The 25497-nt window shown below is 39.5% G+C and overlaps 1 protein-coding gene across 3 annotated transcripts in view; it reads left to right on the forward strand.

Moving 5' to 3' along the window:
* Positions 1-21491: 21491 nt before the first annotated feature.
* lrfn1 (leucine rich repeat and fibronectin type III domain containing 1) overlaps positions 21492-25497 on the forward strand; it is a 115869-nt gene continuing 111863 nt past the window's right edge. For 2 of the 3 annotated variants that reach the window (XM_023272023.3, XM_035948943.2), the window contains exon 1: positions 21492-22737. The gene's annotated coding sequence lies outside the window, so the exon portion shown is untranslated. The remainder of the gene's footprint in view (positions 22738-25497) is intronic. The other variant, XM_023272025.3, reaches the window with a different exon arrangement.

Consider the following 25497-nt stretch of genomic DNA (forward strand, 5'->3'; position numbering starts at 1 on the left):
GTGAATAGTTGTGATGAATAGTCCTGAGCTGAGTAATGAACAAAGCAATCGTGATCCTAATTTTTGCTGGAGTCATGCAGCAGAACTTTACCAGAATGATGCTACAGGATCTGGTGGAAACCCTGGCTAGTGGTCTGCATAATGAGATTGCTAATAATCAATAATTTGAAATAAATAGTGAAAGTGCATGCTTGTAAACTTTTTGTTGATGCATTATTTAATCCTTGCAGGGATACTAACCTCATATTTGGCAGACAGGGGAGAGCAGCGAAAATTTCACTGAAAGAAAAGCAAACAGTCAGCATTAAAAATACAGATTTTGTGGCTCAGAGACACTGCTAATGGAAATTTTATGCTGCTGTTGGACCCTTAACACAAGATGAATAAATTCATGGCTATGGTGTGGTGTTAAAAATGAATAGTGAAATGATGATTGAAGCAATTAGTGCCATTTAATTTAATTGTCCAGATATTCCTATTTAATTGCCTTGCTCATGCATATCAATCTATTGGGTCTAAGAAAAGAAATCTGTTTACAGAGTGTGAATGTCACTTGATCCTTGTGTAAATTGATGGTGGAGGCACCGCAGTGTATTTTCATAATAGGGAATGAACTCCCCAACTTTTATGCATGACAAATTTAGAGTATGGAGGGTTGTCTGCATATAAACAGTGTAGGTAATTGTCTGCCATAAAGTAACCTAACTGTGTAAGGTTCTCATCAGATATATTTTACAGTGGGTTCCTGCAGAAATTGTTCTATTTACTATAGCTGTAGCGGACAGAAATACTGTTTTCCCGAGAAGCAAAAGAACACCCTGTCCTCTCTTCCATGACATAAACACACACCTCCTATCTTAATAATACCTTATTCCCCCACATTCATATTTTGTAATTGTATCCTTGTTTGCATAGTGCAAAGAGTAGTCATTAAAAACTTCTCGTGTGCAGGGTTTTCATACCCGACTGTGCGATTGCTCTCGACTGCACAGGAAATACAGTATGGTTCATTATGAAGCATTTGGCAAAGGGGCACTGGCTTCTTTGCAGAACCCTCAGAGGCCATAACAGTGATAATGCCACACTGACATTATTTGATAAACCAAACTGCATCATTATAACCACTTTGTGCAAAAACTCGTTTTGTTTATGGGATCTCCTCTGCGGTGCAGATACAATGAAGGCTGCGTTGCACCAAAGCATTGAGGTTTGTCTCCACTAATCATGCTGCCAAGTCTGCTGATTACATCCACAATAATCAATGTGACGTCTTCAATAGAAAAAAGGGAGAATGAAAAATGGAAATTCGCACCATCTATGAGGGATCCTCGCCCATAACACACTCACAGACCCAATGATAGGATGAGAGATTTTATTTGTCATTCTTATAATTACATTTTTAAGCGGCAGTAAATCAGGTGTGTCCATGTTTGTGGTTGTGGCTACCTATTGGAAAGAGATCAGGATGAAATATTGGAATTGCTGCTCTGGGCTGGGAAGATGCTTGTTTCAGCATGTTGTGCATGTCACCCTTCCCACCACAGCCCCAATCAATGCTGCCTTGACAAATCTCCCCCAGAGTGGGAATCATATTTTCAAGCGTTTGAAGGGCATTTGCTCACACTGGCCCTCACTGTGACCCAGCTCTGGTTCACATTCACAACCATTTCACAGTGCATGACACATACAATCCACTCTATATTCAGAGACTGACTCCAGGATGTCATATATCCCCATGCTGTGCTCCATATATATGATTAGCATATATACAGTGGATGATTAGTAAAACATATGACAGATGGAGTACAATGTGGAGATATATAGCTATATATAGCCTGGTTCTGTTCTCTATCACAGTTACTGAAGCCAGATTGTGCCCACACGACCGGCGCCACTGTACCAAGTCTTCCTCGTCTGCACCCTTGGCTGCTTCTGTTTCTCTAATGCTCGACTGATTTTAGCCTCCTTCTTGCCCCTGATTGTTGAGTTACATTCTCTGCTGGCTGTGAGCTAGGTAATAGTGTATATATGTTAATAATTTATTAATTTTAAATATGCTTTTTATTTCAAAGCATCCTCACATATATAAACAACATTTATCTTACAGCAATAGTTGATTAATTCTGGTGAGAAAAGAGAGAGTTTTTTTCTTTTTAGAGAAACAGCATCCAAATTGGCTGTGTTGTTGTTAAAGAAAATACAGTCATTAGAACAGGTTGTAATGAGGATGCAGTTGATTTTAGGGATGAGTTACTTGCAACCCAGTGAACAAAGCATTGATATTCTACCCTGTTGTTGTTCAATATTTTTATTTTTACAAATGAACATAAACATCTCACTTTGGCCTGAACAGTTTCAGAAGCCCACAGTATGGCTGAGAGTCTCTTCACATTTGCTGTATTTTGGCAGCGACTGCACACTTTTCACTGCTCCCCCTTTGCACATGAATGCACCTGAAGTGCAGGCGTATCAGCGAACATTACAGAGCCTTTGACTCATGGTGATCAGCCGGCCATGTGAACCAGTATGATGTTCAAATCTTCTCTCTCTGCTGGTGAGTTTCTCACCCTCTATAATATTTGACTCATGCTCACCTTTGACACGACAAGGACTGAGGTGCCAGATCAAAGTATACATGAAGAGAGTTTGAGGTGAGAAGGGCAAAACCAACCATTCATGCTCGCTTGTTCTTCAACTGCTGACTAAAGCAAACCAGTACACTGTAAAAATAAGTCCTGTATGAAAAAAAGCTGTGAAAATCTGGCAGCAGCAGCGTCAGGAAAAGAATGTGTTAAAAGATGGTTGAATGCTTAAACTTCAAAAATTGCATCAAAAACTGTGAAAATAACAGCAAATATCTGGAAAATAGTAAATAGTATGTATATATATATATATATATATATATATATATATATATATATATATATTTTACCTCATTAAATACAGTCAATCAGTGTTATTTTACAGTGGTGTACTGTTAAAACTCAAATTGCTATTTGTAAACATACAGATTTTGATATGGACATTATGTGCACTTCTGGCCTGTCTGTTTGTTTTAAAGTCAACATATAAATGACATCTTTCCTCATTGGATTTAATAGCTATCTGCGATTTAACAACACTGGGAAAATCTATAAAAAAAGATATTTCTCAATTTTTAATCCTCAATGTATATATTATTATAATATTCAATAAGAACAAGTTACCACTTATATATGTGTGTGTGCGTATATATATATATATATATATATATATATATATATATATGTATGTATAAAATATGGATGCCATTTACAGTTTTGTCAGTTGTTTTATTTTGTTTGTTTGTTTAGGAATAGCATTTAAAATAATACACTTCACTGTGGTTTTACTAGTTATTATCTATAATTCAAGAAAACTTGAAAAATCTGTAAAATAACAACATAAACTACAGTTAAATATATATACACATATTTTTTTACAATGCTTGTTATTTAGCTTATCATTTAAAAATATTTTTAGTGTATTGAAATATATGCAGCTGTGACAACCAGGGACATGGGAGTTGATAAACAAAGCAAATTGGTCCAAAACAAGAGCCTGATAGAGTGAAACTGATAGTGTATGGATCATGGTGCGTGTGCAGTTTGTGTAAATGTCAGATTGAAGGTAACAGAGAATGGAGAAAAAGAAAAAATATATATTGTTGTTTTTTCCTTATTGCTATTCCAAACAGTTATCTGGCATTTCAAACAACTGAACATTTACTTTTTTTGGTCCAACTTTTGGAACAGGAAAGTTGAAATGTTTGGACCCAAACTAGAGTTTTAATTGATTGAACTGAAGCCCACGTAACAAATGACATGTTTCATATCCTCACGTATGTGCCAGAATGACATTCAGGTGTGTGAATGATTCCTGTTATCACAGTAATGAAATATGTGCCACACAAGATTTCAAAGGGCCTTTTTTAAATGAAATCTCGTAAATCTAACTTCATAATGGTTCTAATGTTTTTTAGTCCTCTTTCTTCTTTGCTAGAAGATGTCAAATTAAATGTGCATGAGTTTGAAATAGTCGGCACATTGAGTCTTGTGAAGGCTTTCCAGGAAAACAGATGGAGCGCAATTAAAAATCCAGCTTCCCAGCACATTCAAATATATTTTTTCATGAGAAAAGGTCATATATGATTGCCAGGTAATCTTGTTGCTCTGACTGAAGATGAGTGAATTCTTTTTTTGGTCAGGCAATAACCAGCACATAATGCAAGCCTGAGAAGACACACGGTGTCCTCCAGATGAGGAGAAAATACAAATGAAATGAAATATTGCAGGAAAACAACACTATGCTGATGATGTGCTGCTCAGGTAAATCTAATGCTGCTGGGCTGATGCTGCATCGGTGTTGGTCGGGGGAGTTAATGGTGTAATTTCAGTTATGTTTGTGATCACGATCCCGCCAAAAGATCAGAGAGGACCACGGAAAAGTTACACCCAGGCTGGTTGGATACACCTAATGTCAGAGTCACCTTAGTACAGTTACATTACTGTGGTAGAATAGCTAAGAATAAATGTGATAAAGAACACACTGTAGAAGAACCTGTGGTTAGAAGCTCTGTAGCACAGCAGTGACTGATGAGAGGAGGTGAAGATGAAGATAAACGGAGGAATGTCATGACCTGAATGTAGGGCAGTGCAGGAGGGGACGGGAATAAAAGCCCTAACCTGACAACTAAACCTCGGCTTCCTCCTGAAAATGATGGCGCATCTGCGTGTAAATGAAAACACAGAGGCTGCCAACCGCACTCTTAAACTTTCAAGGTGATACCTGATTCTTTGTATCAGTGGGAAACTGTTGCCAAGGGAACAGAATTACTTGACTGTTGATAAAGAATGTCAGGCAATCAGGGAGGGAACTGGAGGCACTGAAGCACACTCTGATAGGGCAGCAGCAGCACCTCCACCTCTTCTCTGAACAAGGATGTGGGAAACCTGACAATCCATCAGCTATTCCACTGATGCTGGTCAGATTCACTGCAATGCTGTGGCCTAAACGTCTCAATCCGAGCACAGCCGCCACAATAGAAGCAATGTAAAGCAACGGCATTCATAATGACAGTCATTACCTGACAAAAATAGACCTTGGAAGGTCACCTGCATGGCGGTGCTCAGTTTTACAGAAAGGCAGCTAACAAATGTCATCGCGCTGTTCTCCGTGGACTTCAGCTGCAGAGTCAGTCAAAGCAAAAGATCTATAGCTTGACATTTTTCTCTTTCTGCAGCGTGTCGTCGGTTGTACAGTTTCAGGGGAGCCTGTCAAACCTGCGCACACAGGCCTCTTGTCTTTATGTAACAGATCTAATTTAACGCTACTTGTTTCAAGTGGAAACTCTCCCGTCCACCCAGTTCAAGCTCAAGTGAATGTAATCGGGGCTGAGGAATATTTTCTGTTTGATATAGTTTACTTCCAGGGTCCACTGCACTCCCAAGGTTATGTATATAAACAATGCAAAAGCACAAAAAATCATGCGTACACTATTTCCCACAAGTCAATCTGTATTTATAAAAGGAGATAATGCAGCGAGAATGTGCCCAGTTTCTACATGATTTTTAGTCCCTGTTGTAGGTGATGTGAGGTAGAGATGAGCTGTTGCCCTCCAATATAAGTAGTCTGTTTGATTTGTTTCCGATATTACAATATTCCTGCACTTACTCTTAAATATTTATGACTTTGGAATGTTAGATTTATTTTTATGCCCTTTCCGGCTGTCATTTTTCCTGCTAAAGATCATTTTATTTAATCTTTAGTTGTTCAGCACTTTGTTATAATTATGACGGAGACATGAATGATAATTAAAGGTCACATTTTTTAGACATTTTGTCAAAACGAAGTAATACGGTGGGATGTAGATCTGTGAATGAAAATGTGAGGGTCTCAGTGATCCCTGAATAATTCAGGTTTTACTATATAGAGTTTGACAGATCAAATATGTTCTTTTAAAATTCTGACATACACACATTATAGGGGACACAGTCCCGTCCACGTCTTTTTGTTCTTTGAAAACCTTTTTCTGTGCAGAAGTTCAATTGAATATGTAATGACAAGATACAGTTTGACACATGGACCAATGTTGGAGTGGCAAATAAATGAAGCAGTACGCATACATTTGGGGATGTCATCAATTATTCCAGGTTACAAGTAGTGATTAATTTATTATGTCTTTACAGAGAAGACTGACGATGTCAAAAGTCTAGATAAATTAGATTTACCGTCATTATTCAGTAACTGAGATGCACTGATCAGACAAAGAATTCCCCTCCCGTTTCTTTCTTGTTTTGGACTATTTTATTCTGAGGTCTGAAAAGTGATGGAAGCAGAGAGCAGAGTGAGAGCTCGGCACATACTCATCTGAATCATGCTGAGTTCATAAAACTGTAAGCTGCAAATTGGAAGTAATTATGCTCCACTTACCACAGAATCACCTCTCTGAAGACTCTTACAAGCTAAAATGTTTGAATAACAACCAAACACATTTTATTTCCATTTATGTTTATATAATTAAAATAACGAACTAAAATGATAATGTTATGTTCCGTGAATACTCCGAAACACACTCTGCTTTCCTCTGCAATGCTTCAATAACATGAAAGCAGTAGTTTAGGTGATAGTGGAAACGGCATTTTTAAAAAAAAAAAAGCGACTCCAAATAGGACTTTTGGCTTGTCTTTGCATGAAATTCATTGACAGCATGATGTGAAGCCATATTTCTTAGATTCTTGGCAGACACGATGCAGAAAAATCTGTGTTTAACAAAGGACTCTGCCAATTTAGCACCGATTCAGAATCTGCCAAATTAGTAACCTTGACTATATTACAGTTGTTCAGACTTGGATTCACACAGAGCTCAGTCAGGATCATCCAAATGAAGGTTCATAACTTTTGCAATTACACAGGAATTAAACAACTGAAACTAATGGATGTTCTTGTGCCTAATTGAGGATTCTTTGATATTTTGCATTACAATGGACAGTGTTTTTTAAAAAAACTAATTAAACAGGACTTTGCACTACATATTTTCAGCTTACAAATCCCTCTGACTGTTGAGACTTTCTGAGACTGTGTTTCCAGATCAGACTAAAAACCTACTGTTCTCAACATGCAAATCTACCTTTTGGGAATCAGTGAACAAAAAGGAAATTGTCAGAGCATACACTAATTGGCTAAAAGTACCTGCAGACCTTATTCCACACTAACATCTCTTTCCAAAACTATGAGCAATAATGTGCTGGGAATGCTTTCCACTACATTTTTGAAGCATGGCAGCAGAGATTTGTTCCCATCCAGACACAAAAGCGTCAGCGATGTCTAGCACTGATGTTTGGCGATAAGGCCTGGCTCTCAGTCGGTGTTCCGGTTGAAGGAAGAATTATCGCAGTTCATCTTGATGTTGATGCATGGGGGTGGAGGTCAGGGTCAAGTTGTGCCACGACAAACACGGGACACCAACACCTTATGAACCTTGTGTTGTGTATAGAGGAATTAAGATACTGAAATGGAAAGGGGCCTTGTAAATGCCACCATAACCAAACCATGAAAAACAGTGTCAGATCAAGGACACAGAGGTAAGGCTGTCCATATATTTTAATTAATGTTTTAACTAATGTGATTGGAATTAGAGTACAAAAAGGGAAAAATCAACTCTATGCAGTTTCTATACATGTGTGAAGTTGTGTACATGTGCCAGAAGAATATTTTTCACCTGCTTGCATTGTGCAAATTTCATTATACATTATTCTGAAATTGCATCTGAATTTAGCATTTAAATAAGAAGATATTTTTACCCACATGTTGGCATTTCTTTCAGCTTCCTTGGCTGTTGTTTGCTTCCGATCAAACCAAACGCTGTAGAAGGAGGCACATGAAGTATTCATTGTTCCATCGTCTTGCCCTGCTACAAAGCTCCAATTGTATTAATTTGGCCACATTCACTTCCAAATTGCCTTGACTCATTTGTGTGACAGCTGAATTAAATATAGTCTCTTAAATTTCACCAATTACAGGGTAGAATTAAGCAGTGTGTTATTTTTTTCCCTGTTTCAGTAAAATATTAAAGACAAACCATTTGATTTTAAAATTATTATTTCCTTTCTGGTCAGAATTAGTCATCCACTTCATCAGGAGTAGGCAGCAATAGATATCCCGTTCTTACATCAGTGAGTTACATCAACCTTTGCTATTTATTTTCACACTTAATTTTCTTTTCTTCCCTACAGGGGTCTCATATAAAATTTAGATTTTTTTTGTCTATCTCGTTTTGATTTAAAAGAGAAGCTGTCAAAGCACCTGCTTCTAGCTCTAAAGTTGAAATGGGCTCAGCTTCTAAGCAACGTCTCCAACTCAAATTCTTTTCAACTGTTCTCACACTTTTCAACCTACATTACATCTTGTTTTCAGCTTTTGTCACACCAGTATGGTGTAAGATGGAGATACATTGCGAGTTTGTGCTAAGCTAAGCAAAGCTCACTGTCTTGTAGTGGTAGTTCTTATTAAAAGGTGTGGTTGGCAAAATATTGAACTATCCCTTCTCAAAAATCTTACTTTTTTTCCATTGTGTGGATGCTATGCCACAATACTTTTGCGTGTCTATGGTGTCATATTGCACCAATTTTTGTGTAAAAATGGAAACATGATGAATACAAATTGACTGGTTATTGGTTGAATGAGATGGCAATTCGAATATTGTATTGGATCTGACATTGTTTCACTCACACTGCCCATAGCTACTAAACAAACTGCAGAATCACTTAACTGAAGAGGTTGAGGATGATGAGTAGTCTGAACTGAACAAAGACGATATATACCTCGCCTGCCTTTCCAATGACTCCAGTCTTGGCAGCTCTGCAGCAACTGATCCTAATTCACTCACTAACTCTGAAACTCTCCGACTTGTTCAGCGCAGAACATTTGAAGTCCCTCTCCTTTTCCAAGACTGTGCGCAAATTGGTTAGCAAAGGGATGAGCTGGTAATTGTTGCAGCATCACAGAAAGCATTGCCTGACTCCTCACAGAACTGAAGTGAACTCCTCAAACTGAACGAAGTGGGTCATGTTGGGTCATCTGTAGTCAGAAATTACTTTAACTCTTGTTTCACTGAAAAGCTTTGGTGTCATTTTGATGATGCAACGTCACTCACCAGCTTTAAACAATAATATAATGCCATGTTGTGTGAATTGTCAGAAAAATGAAATTAAAATTCACATGTCAAGGTGGTGCTAAGTCTTATTGCATACAAGGTCAGATAGAGCTGTTAAAATCTCTCTCTCTCGCTCCGTCGCCCACACAGACACTCGACAGGAATCTTTAATATTCTCTATCATCTGTTTTCCCTTCAGATTCTCCACATTTCAACCTGCGAGCTCTCTCTTTTGTCACTTGAAGTAAACACCTTTTTGTGCCAGCGATATTCCCTGCATGGTGAGAGTTCAGAAAGAATCCCTTAGTTCGTCAAGATAAGATGTGGTATTGATGATAGCTCTGCGTGAGTCAGACCTTGAGCCAGTAATTTTGCTGTATATGAAGCTCTCCCCTGTAGATATCTGGTCTGGGAGTAACATCAATTGGCTTGTGGCACAAAGAGAACAAAGTGCAACAGTGTGTAGTTTTACTGTGATGTAAACCTAATGTGCTTCTGATGAATTTCTCATTAAATAACTGTGCATGGCAAACTATGGATAAATGTTGGGCATTAACACTCAAAGCTCTTTAGGCAGACACAGTGATGTGAGGAGATTTTTTAAAAAATGCTTAGTTCAAAGAGTATCTTTGTATCTAGAGTAGGCAGTTTAATCCTTAAAACTCCCCTGTCCAACCTGCTCTACTAGGTTTTTTTTTTATAGTGTATTAAAGCAAATACATAATCCTAAAGACTTCAGTTCATAATTTTTTTAAAGGATGTTTTTTGTCCATGCCTTCTGGAACAGCACATGAAAACATTTCCTGCCCTGACACCCCTGCTGGCAGAGTGACATTATTTAGTTTTCAAAGCTGTCCAGATTACAGTTTCAAAAATAGAACAGTTCTAATTTGTCAGCCACAGGGTTTTCTCAGGGTTACAGACAAAAACATCTTTATTGGAGCTGTTTGTAAGATTTCTGGTGGACATGATGCATCTGTCTACGTCAAAGAAGAAACCCAAACTGTGTATAGTTGTTCTAAATGCTACTATCACTGGCCCCTCCTCTGCTGCAGATGGACATGATTCATAACTCCTAGCTATCTTTGTCATTGAACATAAATAGATGCTGTTTGGGGGGAATTTGCAGAAACAGTCGATGCTGTCATTTCTTGGGAGCACTGTGTTACTGACAAACACTTTCATGTAAAGGATCAGCTGCGTTACTACACCCACCATCCACCTATGAGCACCAAGGACACATTGTAGATCAGAAAAATGTGGCGCAGTGGTCATGTTTCCTTCGAAAGCGTAGCATTCATCGGAACGTTGAGGGCTATCAAACCATACGTAGCTTCCTTTTTTCTTAACATATTAATGCATTTCTGAACAGTGACAACATACAGCATCGTCATGGTGTGTAAAGAGATTTCACACTGTCTCAACCATCATTGCCAGAGTTAATTGCTCGAAAGAGTCCCTATGCAGTTAAAGCAAAACAGGATTAAACACCAACTGATCTTCCCCCTCATGCTTTACACTGACACCCTTTACCAGTGAATGTATACTGCAAAGACACTAACAAGCATGAGTCCTTACCGCTACTCACACTTCGTTGTACGGAGCTGCAGTTTGGCTGGTTGATTTTTTTTTTCTCTGTAAGACAATCTGTCACTGAAACTCGTTATCTATACATAGTCTTTCTTAGACTGTTTACCGTGTTTTAGTAGCACCTTATAAAAGTATAGACTTGGTTTATGCAATGATAAATACATTCATATCTGCCTGTGCTTCCTCTGGCATACGGAGCATTTTGAGGGAACATTTTGTGCATCATAAAAATGTGTCGCTGCTAAACATATGCATCGACAAAGATCAGCCCATTAAAATGTATCGCAGCCTGTCTATCTTTTAGACAGTGACACTCACGTTTTTTTTTCTCAATGTATGTTAATGCACAGCAGCTATACTTTGCATATAAGAGCGACTACAGTCAAACCAGAGGAGAATTTATTTCTTGTGTCTCACTCTGATCCTGTCATCACCTCGCAGAGATTGTTTTGAGCCTGATGATATTGGTCAGGGAGAGCAGCTTCAGTCGCTTGATCCACAGTTGGTGCTGCATAACACTAGCTATTGAATATTGAATGATCAGCCTCTGGGGAAATTAATGGGGTATCACAGCAAACAGGCTGTATCACAGATCTGGTTAAAATGACAGTGGCAGGAAAGATGGGGAGAAAAAAAAAGCAGCTTTGGGGAGGAAAACGCTGAGCGTACTTAGTGTTATCTATTGAAGTTGCAGAGCTGCAGGTGCCCAAGGCTCGACTCCACCTCACTCTCTTCCTGTGTACACACTTGACTCCTCTGTGGAAAGAGCAACAACAGCTGTTTAACCTGAAGCACTATTGTCCAACTGAGGGATTTATGGATAAAGGAGTGTCAGTGTAGAACAGAAAGAGAGTTGTCGCAGCCAACATGTTCGCTATTCCAATATAAAATGACAAGTATGGAGCCGGAACAGCTGTTCTCAAAATTACATTTTGCATAACTTGCGAGATCCCGAGCTAAAATGTGCCCTGTGAGGAAAAAGGCTGAGCTTGAACCAATAATATTAAACACAGTTTCCTGTGTCGAGGGCTATTTTTAAATGGGGGGCGGGTGGGAGGACCTAAACTGGCTGCCTCCCTGTTGGACAGATGTACTAATGGAATTCTGCATAGTCTCAATTATAAACAATACCCAGATCTACTGTGAGATGCAAACAAGGCATTGTGTATTTACAATTTTTACTTCTCTGCTGAGAAAACACAAAAAAAGAGACGAGCAAAGAGCCTAAAGGCAAATATTGTGGCTTAGAAGACCATATCATTAGAGAAATATACTAGAGTTGAGTAACAAAAATCCCACACTATAGTTTTTAGGCTGTCAACCAAGAACTGACCAGTTTATTTACGAAGATACAAAATCTGCATCATTGCACGCACTGTTTAATGTGCATCAAAATACAGGCACTTATTGCTTCCTATGTACCGTTAAGGACACAAATCATTTCTATTGGAGTGACTCTCCTCTCTATGCAGTGAAGGGCAGCAGGTAATCTGAGATTTTAACCACCTCTGCAGGAATTTCCTTATAAAACATCAAACAAAAAATGCTGTGAAAGTTAGACACAACACTGTAGAGTGAATAGTTACACATTATTTGCTAACAAGAGCTACTCGGTACCCTGCAAACATTCACAAGTCCACGGAGACGAGCTAAGAAAGTAGTAAAGGTGATACTGTTTGCCTCCGGTGGGTAACCCTGCTGTAAACCTGCACACCGGTGGCCTCTTGACTTGTCAAAATGCACTACTGTCCTGTGTCAGATATTTGCTCTCCTGGCACTCTCTCACTATTTAGCTGGACAGCCTCTTCTGTCAGTGTGGTGTGATGCGAGTCAAGTGCTATAGCCTTCACCTTTCCAGCACTGAATGATGTGATGCACTGTGCTGTGGCCGGTGTAGGCAGCACATAACTAAACCCAACTGAATTAAACATCAGACCTCTGCTTGCACCACTTTGACTACATTCCCGGCAGCAAAATCATAAGGAAACCCGATGGTGTCTGCAGGTGACATATTGCTCATCAATGAACTGCTCAGTTTAATACAGTGTTGCACCATTGAACACAAGTAATGCATAAATCAACGCCTTACCTGGGGGTTGGCTCACCCTCTGCCCTGGTGTGTTCCCCCTGTGATTCAGGCAGCTTTGACATTCACCTGCCTGCCATCATGGGCAAAGTAACAGACCAGTAGCCTGCCTGTCTGTGCTGATAACGCACTCTATCAGAGTCAGCCGGGGAAGAGGAGATGAGGGTTGTTCTGTGGCGCTGCTGTGCTCAGGTGGGGCCTTTAGTCACTGCCACCCATCCTGTGTGTGTTAGCCAGCATCCTCCTTTTATCTCAACCTTGGTAGCCTCTATTCCATACACCCACTGAACCCTAACACTCATCTATTCAACAGCACAAAACCGTGGTGTGGAGCCTTGAAACTCACCTACATGCACTCGCACAATGGCAGCCTCCAGATCCATCTCGTCAGATGTCCTTTTACTGACTCTTGAGCTTAATTGTCAGTCGTCAGGGCGGTTGGCAGCTGGTATTTTGATGAGACCACTGCTTGATTTAAAGCAGAAAGTGCTCGAATACTCCAGACTTATATTATACTTTACATTCATAGCGGCTCTAACTCCAGCAAGAATGGCACAATGATAGGCTGCATGACTAATTTCTTTAGGAAGACCTTGATGTACTCTGCAACTTGTTAGCAGCAATTACAGTGCCAGCTGAGCTTGTGATAGTATCTTAGGAAAGATAATTAAGGTGTCAGACATTATTAAAGTTCTGAGACAAGATGCATAATTTCTGAAATACCAACAAATGTCACTTGGACGTTCGTTTTGTCAAAGAAGACACATTAACTTAACTAGAGACATCTTGTGTGGCCATGAAACTTCAGACTAGAAGGATTCTCAGTTAACAGTCCAAACTTAACTGACGTTAAATCTTAATCCATATTTTTGTGTAAAACATCACACATAAATATTCATTCAACTCATATGGCATCAATGATTCTCTTTGTCACTTGGAAAATTCAACGTTCAAGTGCGTTTGCATGTTTTCTGTCAAACTTTCCGATGAAAGGCACTTTTGCAGAACGATCATCACCTATTATGTGGCTGAGAGTTGTGTACTCAGCACAAAAAAAAAGGTGTCCAGCTGAGTTTTTTTCCAGATTATTTTCCACTGACAGATGCTCTCTGAATCTGTGCTGTGAGTGATTATGTTTGTCAGGACGGCGGTCTGTTTGCCGAGCACTAGAGAGTGAGATTGGGGAAGTGAGAATAGCCACCCAAGATAGACAGCTGCAGCGCTGTGTTGATTGCCACTTCCTCTTGTGTGATTTGAAATTGAGTTTTTTTAGGTTAAAAAAAAGTGTCCGCCTACGGAGCTCTAGAGTGAGCCCTTCATCTCCATGCCAAGGCGCTACAGCCGCTCTCACTCATCCTCTGACTGAAGGGCCATGATAGAACTGAATTTTTTTTTTTTTTTGCACCAGTGTCCAGATGAAGACTACAACACAATGCTTATGTGTGTGCAATCAGACTCTGTTGCTCTTGCAATTGGAGTAACAAATTGTCTCCCTTGTAATCAGCCTCTCTTTGCCTGCTGTTCTCATCAAAATTCTTTGAATGTTCTGTTGCCATGGTACCTTGAAAAATCTGCAGCTGAGATTTTTTTTCTCCTCCCTTCCTGAGATAGCAATTCTCATTTTTCTGTCTGCTTCCCTCACAGACAAAATCACTTTGGATCAATTTGAAATAAAATTAGCACATAATGTAAAAATAGATGTTTTGGAAAAAAGAAAAATCAGACCGAGTAACTAAAATGAGTAATGTTCTGCTGTGTAGCTTTTTGCTGGATTTTGGTTGAATTCATTTAGTTGAATGCATACACAAACACACTAAGAAATATGGAGCTTGAAATTGCTCTGGGCAGGACTGTGGAGACTCCATCAGGGGCAGCGGTTGAAATCATGGTCACCTCAACCACAGCATGCACAAAGATCTATATACACAACAAATATTACAGGTTTTAGATAGAAATGCTCAGTTGAACAGTGTAATCTTTCTCTCAAAATACTTTCCTCAGAGGTGCAGGCAGGATCAGATACATTGGGTATGTATACTGAATTCCTGAACCCTCAAGGATCCATCAAAATTTCTGTGAATTAAATTTTAAAAATATTGTTCTCATTTGTTTTGAAAATTGGTCTGTAAGGCTGCATTAACCATTTTTTAAAATGTTACGGTAGATCAAATGACCATGTGTAATGTAAAACTGAAAGAGAACTTTCATTCCAAGCTAAAGTTTCCCTCAGCTCAGTAAGCATTTTTCATTTTTTTCAACTCATTTTTCTGATTTTACATCTGTAATGTTTTGGTTCGCTGTCATCACTCTCATTAGCCACAACATGCTTTGGTCAAAAAACCTTCAATAACCCCAGTGTAGAATTTCTGCACAGCACCCGGCAGCTAGCCTGTGAACACAGCGGGGCATTTCCTTAAAGCCTTTGTGGAAACCAAAGGCACCAAAAAAGAACATAATTTGTCAGGTGTCCATAATGAACCTTATATGTCAGCAGGTTGTGTAAATAAGCAACTGTTTGCCACAAACCACAACATGTAATAATACATCAATGTTTCCCCTAATAGACAAAAAAATGCAAAAAGCAAACAAATAAATAAACAAGCAAATGCAGCTTTAACCCTCCAATTTTGACTGAAATATAAAGTCCTGCATCTGTGGCTGGAAGCAGAGACAATTTGTTTGATTATATATTTTACAAAAATGGAAAAATCCTTGGATCAACATGTGCAACATTTTTCCTAGTGCCCACAGACGTTACCAATACTTAAAAAATGGTGGCTCTTGTATACTCTTTTTTTTGTTTATAGGATCTGTTCAGTGGTGGAAAAGAGCATGAAATAAAGTGATTTAGATAAGCACAGATTTAGATAATTTTCCAGTAGAGCACAATTTCACACATGATTAGTTCAAGGACTGTGAAAGAGTTGAAAATCCAATGATTCTTTCTGCTTTTACAGTTTTTGGCTATAATAAATTGTGTAATTTTGGCCTTTTTTTCCCCCTTTTTTTTAAAACATAGAAATGAAAGCACAGTGTTGACATTACTATGTAAAATGAATATAAGTTACCAGTTAGTTGAATCCTAACATTTACACATCAAAAATAAACACCTAGTGCCATTTTAGTGCCAGACCTGGCTCACCAGGTGTGGATTACAGGTAAAAGTCTCCCAATGGCCCCACATTTCACGTGGCTTTCTCCTCCCCTTATGCTATCTATATATTACCATTTTCCGAATTCCCTTCACTGCATGAAATCACAACAACCTCTGGCCTAGCAGATGCTAAATGTCAGTATTCGCCTCTCTGCATGCAAATGTTTCACAAAAACAATTTCTGTCATTCTTTTTAGGGGACGGATTAAATGAAATACAAACAAGTCAAAACATTTCCCCTCCTATGGCAGAATGATAATGAGGTGCAGTCAGACCATTCTACACAGCGCTGTGCCAGCACTAGAGAATGATCTGCCTACAGATCGATATACAAAGTCTTCATATTTTTGTGAATCGAAGTGAAATGTGGATTTTCTATTCTTTATTTTAATATATAACTTTCAAAAGTTCTTTCTTGTTCTCAACAGTCCCTAACAACTGACATGTATCTTTTGTTCAAAGGGTAAAATAAAACGCCTGTCACAACCTTGCATTCCCTCCTAAGCTGAAGATCAAAACATGCCAAGCAAAAAAAATTTCCAACTCCTGCTGAAGAACAACAGATAAAGCTTTAATGTCAAAAATTCTCACTACAAGCCTTCATCGGGGTTCTGTGGTAATTTGCAGTCAACCATAAACATATTCAGCTTTTTCCAAAGTAGCCCTAATTGACCATATACAGGAAATACAGAAAACATTTGTACGGCTGCAGGCACGCAGAGATTCATTAACTGTAAAACAACAGATATGATGGATGATTTCATGCCCTCATGCAAAGTGAAACACAGTGCTCTTTGAAATACTGAATTACTGAGTGCAGCTGCTCCATTAAGAGAGATGGTGTCAAAAATCATGTTGAAAAGAGGCCAGACATCCAGTGTCTTCTTCTTTTTTTTAATTGTCATTGAGAAGGTGTCTCTTGGTCCAGGAGGAAGTGATTTAAATTTCATTAGAAAAGAAAGAGAATGACCTATTGGAGCCTTCCTTTTTAAAAGCCATAACCCAAGATGAATAAATGGGGGACCTGATTTTTAAACATTTCGTTTTGCTGTTTTAATATGGTGCTATGACTATTCAGTGTCAGAAAGACACTTGGTGATAGAAGTCTTAAAATACTAGGCTGTTTTCCATATACAGCACATTATCTTCCACTGATGAGAGCTTTTGTAGCTGAAACTCATCTTTTTCTCTTAAATGTGTTCCTAAAGAGTAGCAGCATTCTTTTAAATTTTTCAGTCATTAAGATGAACCCAGAGGACTGCTTGTGAGTGAGACATACCTCACACCTCCCATACAGATGGCCGATGTCTGTCTTTAAGATTTCCCATACAAGGCCACATTGAGGAGGCCTTAAAGCTGCTAAGTAGCATTTATTCTGTTTAGAGAAAAACAGGCCAAAGCTGACATACAGTATGTCTGAAACATGAAAGCATGATTGCAGTTGCTACGCGTAAGCGATGGGAGTGGAATAATGTATAAGATCATTCACGCTGATCAGCAGCAGTTGCAAAGGATCCCTGGTGTTTGTTCAATGCATGTTCTATATATGCATTTTAATTGTAACACAAAGAAGCACTGTTTCTGTCACCCACTATTCATGCTAAGCAACAGCAATTGCAGTACTGTTTACCATTTGTATTCTATATGATATACAGTATTGTGATATTTTTTGTAACCCCTAAAGAACAGATTTTTTTTTTAGTTTGAAATAGTTTTCCTTTTCTTTCTACATAGATCTGAGAACATGGCGATATCATAGAAGTCCTGAGAGCTCCACATATGTACACAGTATATGCATACCATCTGTACCTCATACAGGCCGACCTCTGCTGAAACTGTCTGCTTACTGCTTTTACCAGTTTTTTTTCATCACGTTAAAAAAAGCACTGCTGATGAGCCAATTAGAGAGCCTTATCGTGGAAATCACATCTGTGATGTTCCCGCATTTGATGGTGAGACAGAGGCTTTAAAGTACATTAACAGGAACTTTTTGCTCTATGAGTGAGAGTGCTAATGTACAGGGTGATTCAATGGTATAAACAAGACTGCTCTAATCTGTTACAGAGCGCTCTGTGTACTGTAATGATGTTGCAGGCTGCTCCTGCTGACAGCTTTTTATTGTTTCCGTCACTGCACTAATTTTAATCCCAATTCAAGGTACACATACACACGAGACCATTCACTGAAGCACTGAACTGATGGAGCACCACATTATCGGTCCTTTGGGCTCAGCCAGGGAGAAGAAATTGGGAATTTTACTGTCCTTAATGGAAATTGATTTGAACAATTTGTTAAAACACCGGCAAGGGCAACTGTGTTGTGTCAAAAATGACTTTTTCAGATGGACACATACAAAGGCTGCGTGCGCCTGAACCTAGATTGAGCAACCTCCATATGTAATATGTTCCAGGTCATTAAACACACCCTCTGAAGGTATTAGTGGCTGGGTGGTAGTGATGTGTGATACCACTTATTTCCTTTCTGATCCACTGGAAGTGAATCCTGGGCTCAGAGTGTTGATACATATGCTTTTTGTGTATGAAAACTTATAAAAACACTCTATTTCTATTTTGTTTCCCAGATATCATCATGTACTATGTACTATAATACAATTACTAGGTCAAACCGATTGTTTGAGCCACATGTATGTGTGGTGAAGCTTTTTTTTTTTTAGCCTCTCACAACTGTAGAAAAGACGAATCGACAGGTTACATAGACGTGCTTTTCTTTCTATGGCGTGCCATCTTCAAATAAAAACAACACCAGTGAAATACATCATGAAATAAATAAATGCCATAATAGTGCATATAGTCAAAACAAATGAGACTTGAACATTGGCTACTCAAAGCCCAATGTTTATTAGGTTTCTTTCTGATACAGTAAATCATCAGAATCAGAATCAGAATCAGAATCAGAATGAGTTTTATTGCCATTGTTCATGAGGTTCACAAACGAGGAATTTGACTCGGTGCAATGCTGCTACATTAAACATTTAACAAATAGTAGAGATAAAAATAAAGATAAAAATAAAGATAAAGTAAATACTATAATAAAAGCTAACATCTACTATAATAAAAACTAACAACTAAGTACACTGTACAACAAAAAAGTGACTAAGCTGTGTGTTCCATTACTTGTGTGAAGTGCATTCATTTTGCAGCCATATTTCTACATAGCAATTTGTTGCATAATTTCTATTAGACGACATTCCGACATTTTAAGAAAGCAGAGAACTCCCACTGTTTGAAGAGCAGACGTGAATCACTTTCCCACGGTTGGTGATACACATCGGCATAGCTACACACTTGCTCTCTCTGTACCTGAATGGTTCCTGCCACCGTCAAAGGCCTCGGTGATAGAAATGTGTCTCGCCCTAGCAGCACCTTTCTTCCGTCAGGGGCTCACACATTTCTAGAGCTGTATTTGGAACATGGTTTTGACACGTTGAGGAGGAAGCAGCTCATATCAATCTGGATACTACATCCTGCTGGTGACATATTTGCTTTCTACTGCGTATGATAAAATACACATTTTACCCAAATTACTGACATCTTTTGATACAAGAATGAATTCCTAGAAGTGAAACGTCCAGATCAGAAGTATTGATATTTCAGCTTCGGTCTGCACATCACTAGTGGCTGGTGTGTGCTTGATCTGAGTGCCCTTCTAATGTTTTGAATTTTCGGGGAGTGTGCTGATTAGAGTGGATGGCTCACACTGACCTAATCTGCTATTATGCTTTCAAAGACTAGTGTGCAGTAATTTCATCACTTTGGTGAGCGAGGACCGTTTGGATGGACAATATCTCAATAACACACTAATCAATCACTTTTAGAGTGCATTACTGTGAGAGGGAAGCTATGCCCCATAGAGTGCAGCCTGATATAAATAGCAGATTGGCTTCCTTCGTAGCACTTTTTCAATTTTCCATCAGGATTCGTTGCATGTGTCTTAGCCGCTCACCCACCTCACGAACACACATGCTCATTCAGATCAGGCTCAAAGCAATCACGTAATGAGACTTAAATTCCACAGCGCGTTCTGCAGCACAATGATATTTTGAGAAAATGCTGTCTGTACAGGCACAAGACTAGTTTTAGGGTGCATTTGAGTCTAAAATCATGTGGTTTCAACCCTTTTAAAGATCACTTTGTTTTGAATATTTACCGAGCTATAGTTAAGTGGTTGGATTTTGATTGATATTGCCCTCTGAAAGAAGAAGCATCATTTGCAAGTGGTTATGTCTCCCAACATGAGTTTGCATCATCTCAGTAATCCATCTAAAATGCCCTGCAGGTGCCCCACCCATTTTTAACTGCCCTTTAATTACAACAGGCTCTTGTACAGGCAGTTAAGCATCAGATAACTGTGACACCTGTCATGTTGCAGTAGTGGAACAAAGCTGATGTTAAACCTAAAAGGTTGCATTTATTGCAAAACTGAGAAAAAGAAATACTCCTGTGAGGATTTACTGTTCTTATGATGTTCATTTTAAGGACATAAAGGTTGCCGGTGGTACTCGATTAGATATAGCCTTGTTATTTATGGTACTTTTATTTCTTATATATCTTTTCACATTATTACAGTCCTACATTTGGGACCTGTTATGTGCGATCCTTTCAGTGTATCTTAAATTTTCTAATGTGATGAGCTACTTTTTATGGTCTATTAATTCAGCTCGCAGAAGACGTTTAAATCAACTGTACTTTAAAGGTAAGTCTGTAATTTCCCCTTATGAGTTCCTGCATATTTCAGGTCTCTAATATCCACCGGTTCACGCAGTGCCAGTCTGTGCGCCGTATTGTGTGATGCTCCTGCAAGCCAAATCAATCGGATTTGACAGGATTTGTCAAGTCCACCAGAATTCCTTTTCTTGCCACATATCCTGTGGCCTCTAAGCAAGCAGGACAATGCAGTTGGGGACGAATATGCACAACAACAACAAAAAACGAGATTCAAAACATGTTGCGCATGTTGTAACGGAGGGTGGGCTATCACTGGTTTTCTTGTGCAACTGTGAGAGGATTAACTATTGTGTTTTTTCTTGTTTTTACTCGTGGGAGGATATCCATTTTATAGGCTGGATATCGCATTTCTGTAAGATCTTGGCTGAGAGGAGTGCATGTCCCAGAGTAACACGAATAAGAGGTGCTATCTGAGGTACTATATGTGGGTGGTCAAAGTATTTGTGCTTCTTCTTTTTTATTGAAGATTGAGAAGGATAAGAAGTATTCACTGGAGCCTGAACACAAATCAGGGAACACATCTTCCACCTATAGGGGGGTGAATGGGATTTTTTTTTTTAAGTGCAGCAATGACCCAACACCCCCTCCATCCTCTCCATCCTCTCCATCCCTCCATCCCCTCCCTTCCTGTCCACTGTTGCAGTATCCTGTTGTGCTGGACCATCCTGGAGTACCACAAACACCCCTCCTCTCCATATGAACTCACATGTCCAAACCCTCTTTCTTCTCCTCCTCTTTACCACAAAGAAAGGAAAAAAAAACAGCCCTCAGTGTATTTTCTTTAAATGCAGCCCAAATGACATCACATTGCTGCAGTGCTGCACTGTCCATGAAAGGTGTCAGTCGTTTCCTCTGATACCAAGATTTTTTTTTTTTGGTCCACTGGCCCCTTGGCTCTGCTCTGCTCCAGACATCATGGCGTGACAACATGTTTGTCTTTTACACCGGGCTGGATTTACGCAGGTGGACGCCTGCATGAGGGAGCAGAGGCGCATATCCAGAGAAAGGTATTGTTTTTGTGGTTGCCTGTTCTCTGGGACACAGCAAGATTCTCCTGCCTCATCCCGGACGGAGAAATCGACCGCATTGCTTTGTTGAAGGAGCGCACAGACGGACAGAAGTGGGGGGGAAACTCACAAGCCCGCATGGGTAGAATTAAAGAACAGAAAAACCACGATATCAGCGCATGGGTGGGATTCCTTCATTGCGCTTCAGACGAGGAGGAAGTTATGACAACAAATGGCTACACTGATGGCAGGAGAACGGGCTCGGTGACTGCGCCGCGATGCTGTAATTAACGGAAAAAACCGGAGAGTTTTCGTGATTTTGGACTTGAAGCTGGTGATTTAACGCCAACCTTCAACCGTCTTTTATTTCCCGAGGAGCGCAACCTATCGCTTCACACCGAACCCCTGACTGCAGTTCTCCATCCTGACACCATCTGTACTGCAATTCATAACAGGCGTGAGATTTATTGGAAATTTAATCCACCGTATTCCTGCGTTACACCCCGGTACGCAGAGGAGAGGGGGGGACTTGATACGACCACGTACTGACGCTTTAACCCATTTGGAGACGACTCGGACGCATCACTCGGACCCTCCTGAACTGCTCTATGGATTTTTGGGAGATCTCAGCTTTACATTTGCTGCCTTCAAGCCTCAATCGGATCGTACTGGGAATTTAGGTGGGGTTTTTATTCTATCCCGACGCAGGTAAGATACCGCACTGTGTCTTGTTAGTGACACTTCAGCAGCAGATTGCCCCTCATCACGTCCACTTGGAATTTTTCAGCACAGCCCCGACCGGCGTAATAAGACGGTTTCTCGTTTTTTCCCCCCCCGATTTTGCGCGTGAATTTGGAATAAATGAACTGTCGTCAGCATCCGAGGCTCGGGGTGAATTTATCCAGAGAGACAAGTGTGTGGACAGCTAAATCATGTGCACTGGGATCAACCCTTCGGCATCTGCTTTATTAGTCCCACTTTTGGTAAGTCCGTTAGACTTGGAGAGAAATGCGAAATGGACTTTGGCAGCTGACGGTGTGGATGAAATGTATGCAAATGGTTTCCAAATCTGTGATGTGCAAACTAAATATAGAAAAACAGGCCTGCAATACTATCTATCTATCTATCTATTTTTCTATCTATCTATCTATCTATCTATCTATCTATCTATCTATCTATCTATCTATCTATCTATCTATCTATCTATCTATCTATCTATCTATCTATCTATCATCTACAAGTCTTTCATTCTAGTCTGCTGGATAATATGATGCCTGTCTAGCTGAGATGTGTTCAGACTACTTGAGATCTTCAGTCCTCACGTGGTGGACCAGTTATTGTCAGTATTAGTGCTGTTTTACAGTCTGTTAGATTCCAGTCTGATGGGCCCCAGACAGCCCTGTCACACTGTACTGCTGTGCTGTGGCTCCTGACCGTGCAATGAAGATGCTCTAACAGTGACACGAGTTGAATTCCCACAGACACAAGCACATGTGGAAATGGCCCGGGTGTGTCTTGCATCAGCACCATGCAGAGACCAAGACTTTTCTCATAAATTAGCAGCAGCAGCTGCTGTAATCCTCCTATCAGGGCAAACTGCTCTGATTCTTCAGAGAGTGGACGGTTTTACAGTAGAGCCCAAATGATGAGGGGGAAACTTGTTAGTGTTAACTTTTAAGTTTAAAAAAGCCACACACGGCAAGGTGATTATCTGGTTTTATCGTGAGGCCTCAGCAGGATGTGGGCTGCACAACACCTTTTGGTTTTGGCCAATCAGCTAAGAAGTTTTGGAGATGATACAGAAGCACTGATGCAGCATGATAATGATCTCATGGGCACTGCTGTGAGTGAATGCTGGCGATTATGTTTGCAACTGGATTTTTTTTTAGCCTCTCTCATCATTTTCTCCCCAATAAGCTATTCTTCCTTAGTTTCAACTCAGCATTTGTGGTTAAGGTTGTGGCTGCACACAGCTTTCTCAATTTTGGCACACAGGGCTGGAGAGGTCAGTGTCTGGCCTCACTGTAAATATCTCTTCATCACCCAGAGGACATCAGCAACAACAGATAGGAGAAGTGAGGGTGCAGGATGCCTGTGTGGAGTCATGGAGGTTGTAAATCTGTTATATTGAGGTGAGGTTAGATGTCAATATCTTAGAGTAATGTCAAGCGAGCATCCTTCATATAGCTCTGCTTTATTTGCACAATACATTCTGAGGTATCTCCAGGGGAAGATGTAGGCATTGACCAGCTGTGTGGCTCCATCAGGGCAGGCATTGAGTGTTACTGCAGCTTGCAGTGCTGATAGAAAACACCGACTAGCAGCTGCATCTACTGTATACACCCTTCTTTACCATCAGTGATGCATGTATGTTCCTACATGACAGCGTACCCCACCTCTTCACCGCTGCCTGCTAATGTCTACAGCAGAATGAAAAATGACTGTTGTCATAAAGTCTTGACACTGTTTCATATTCTGACAGATGTCTGAGGGCAATAAAATCTCATACTGTATTTGTCATGTAAAGCATATGTAGTTTTAAAAAAGCAGCAAGTCTTTGGCACACTGTACATGTATATGTTTTAAGTAAAGGTTTAATCCTGTGCTTTTGAGTGAATACTGCAAATTGAAATTATGTTTGGTTAAAACTGTGCATCATGCAGGTTTTAACACAAGGGACTTGAAACATCTCCTAAAAACAGAGGTTAATGAGGTTTCTTCTTAGGGAGGGTTGATACCCTTGAGCCTTATTGGATTTGTAATTTGAATTAGCAATGCATGCAGCAGGGCTCTTATGTATTTAGAGGTCTTTACATATATATATATATATATATATATATATATATATATATATATATATATATATATATATATATATATATATATATATATATATATATATATATATATATATATATATATATATACATATTTGTACTAGCTGTGTGTTTTGCTGTGAGTGGTGATGATCACGTCTTCGGCTTGTCAGTGTGTTGCAGGATGTTACAGCAGAAGCTCAGAGCACTCGCTGTCATGTGTTTGCCTAATGAAATCAGACAGGATGGTCATTATCATTATCATGCATTATTGCCAACACTTCCATGTTCAGCAATGCTAATGCAGGCAGGAAACGACTGCACAACAAATTCATATCTCAGCAGGTAATGCATAAAAAGAAAGTTACGATGGCGTGTTTGCAGAGATGCTTTTTTTCCGTCTTTTATGCGTGCCATGGGGTGAGATTGATGGGGTCTGTCTGCCTTGCCATTCTGTTGCATTGTGTTACAGCAGCTGCTCATGGTGCCTGTGTCATGTGTTAGCATTATGAAATCTGGAACAGTGGAGGGTTGTCAGCGACTGCAGGAATGAGGGAATAACAGGCAACACAAGCTATTGATCCGTATTGGGGAGTAAAAAAGATTTTAGAAAACAGTATGTGGACTTTCTTTTTTTCTTATTTCATTTACAGTGAGTCATGTTCACAACTTGACATTTTCAGAATGTAGATATGTCCTGCAAAATTACTTCACTCAAGATATTCTAAGCTATAATCCTCAGAGGTAAAATGGTAGTATATTTAACCACTTTATTCTTTATACTTAGCCACACGTCTCCACAATTATGTGCCGGATCATAGTGCCTAATAATATTGTGTGGTTAGTTCAAAGTGCAGAGATAAGAGGTTGATTTCAGCATTATGGAAAAGTAGTTTGTTTTGACTTAGTACAGTTGCTGGTCTTAAA

This window comes from Amphiprion ocellaris, chromosome 7 (genome assembly GCF_022539595.1).
Source record: "Amphiprion ocellaris isolate individual 3 ecotype Okinawa chromosome 7, ASM2253959v1, whole genome shotgun sequence".
NCBI classification, from domain to species: domain Eukaryota; kingdom Metazoa; phylum Chordata; class Actinopteri; family Pomacentridae; genus Amphiprion; species Amphiprion ocellaris.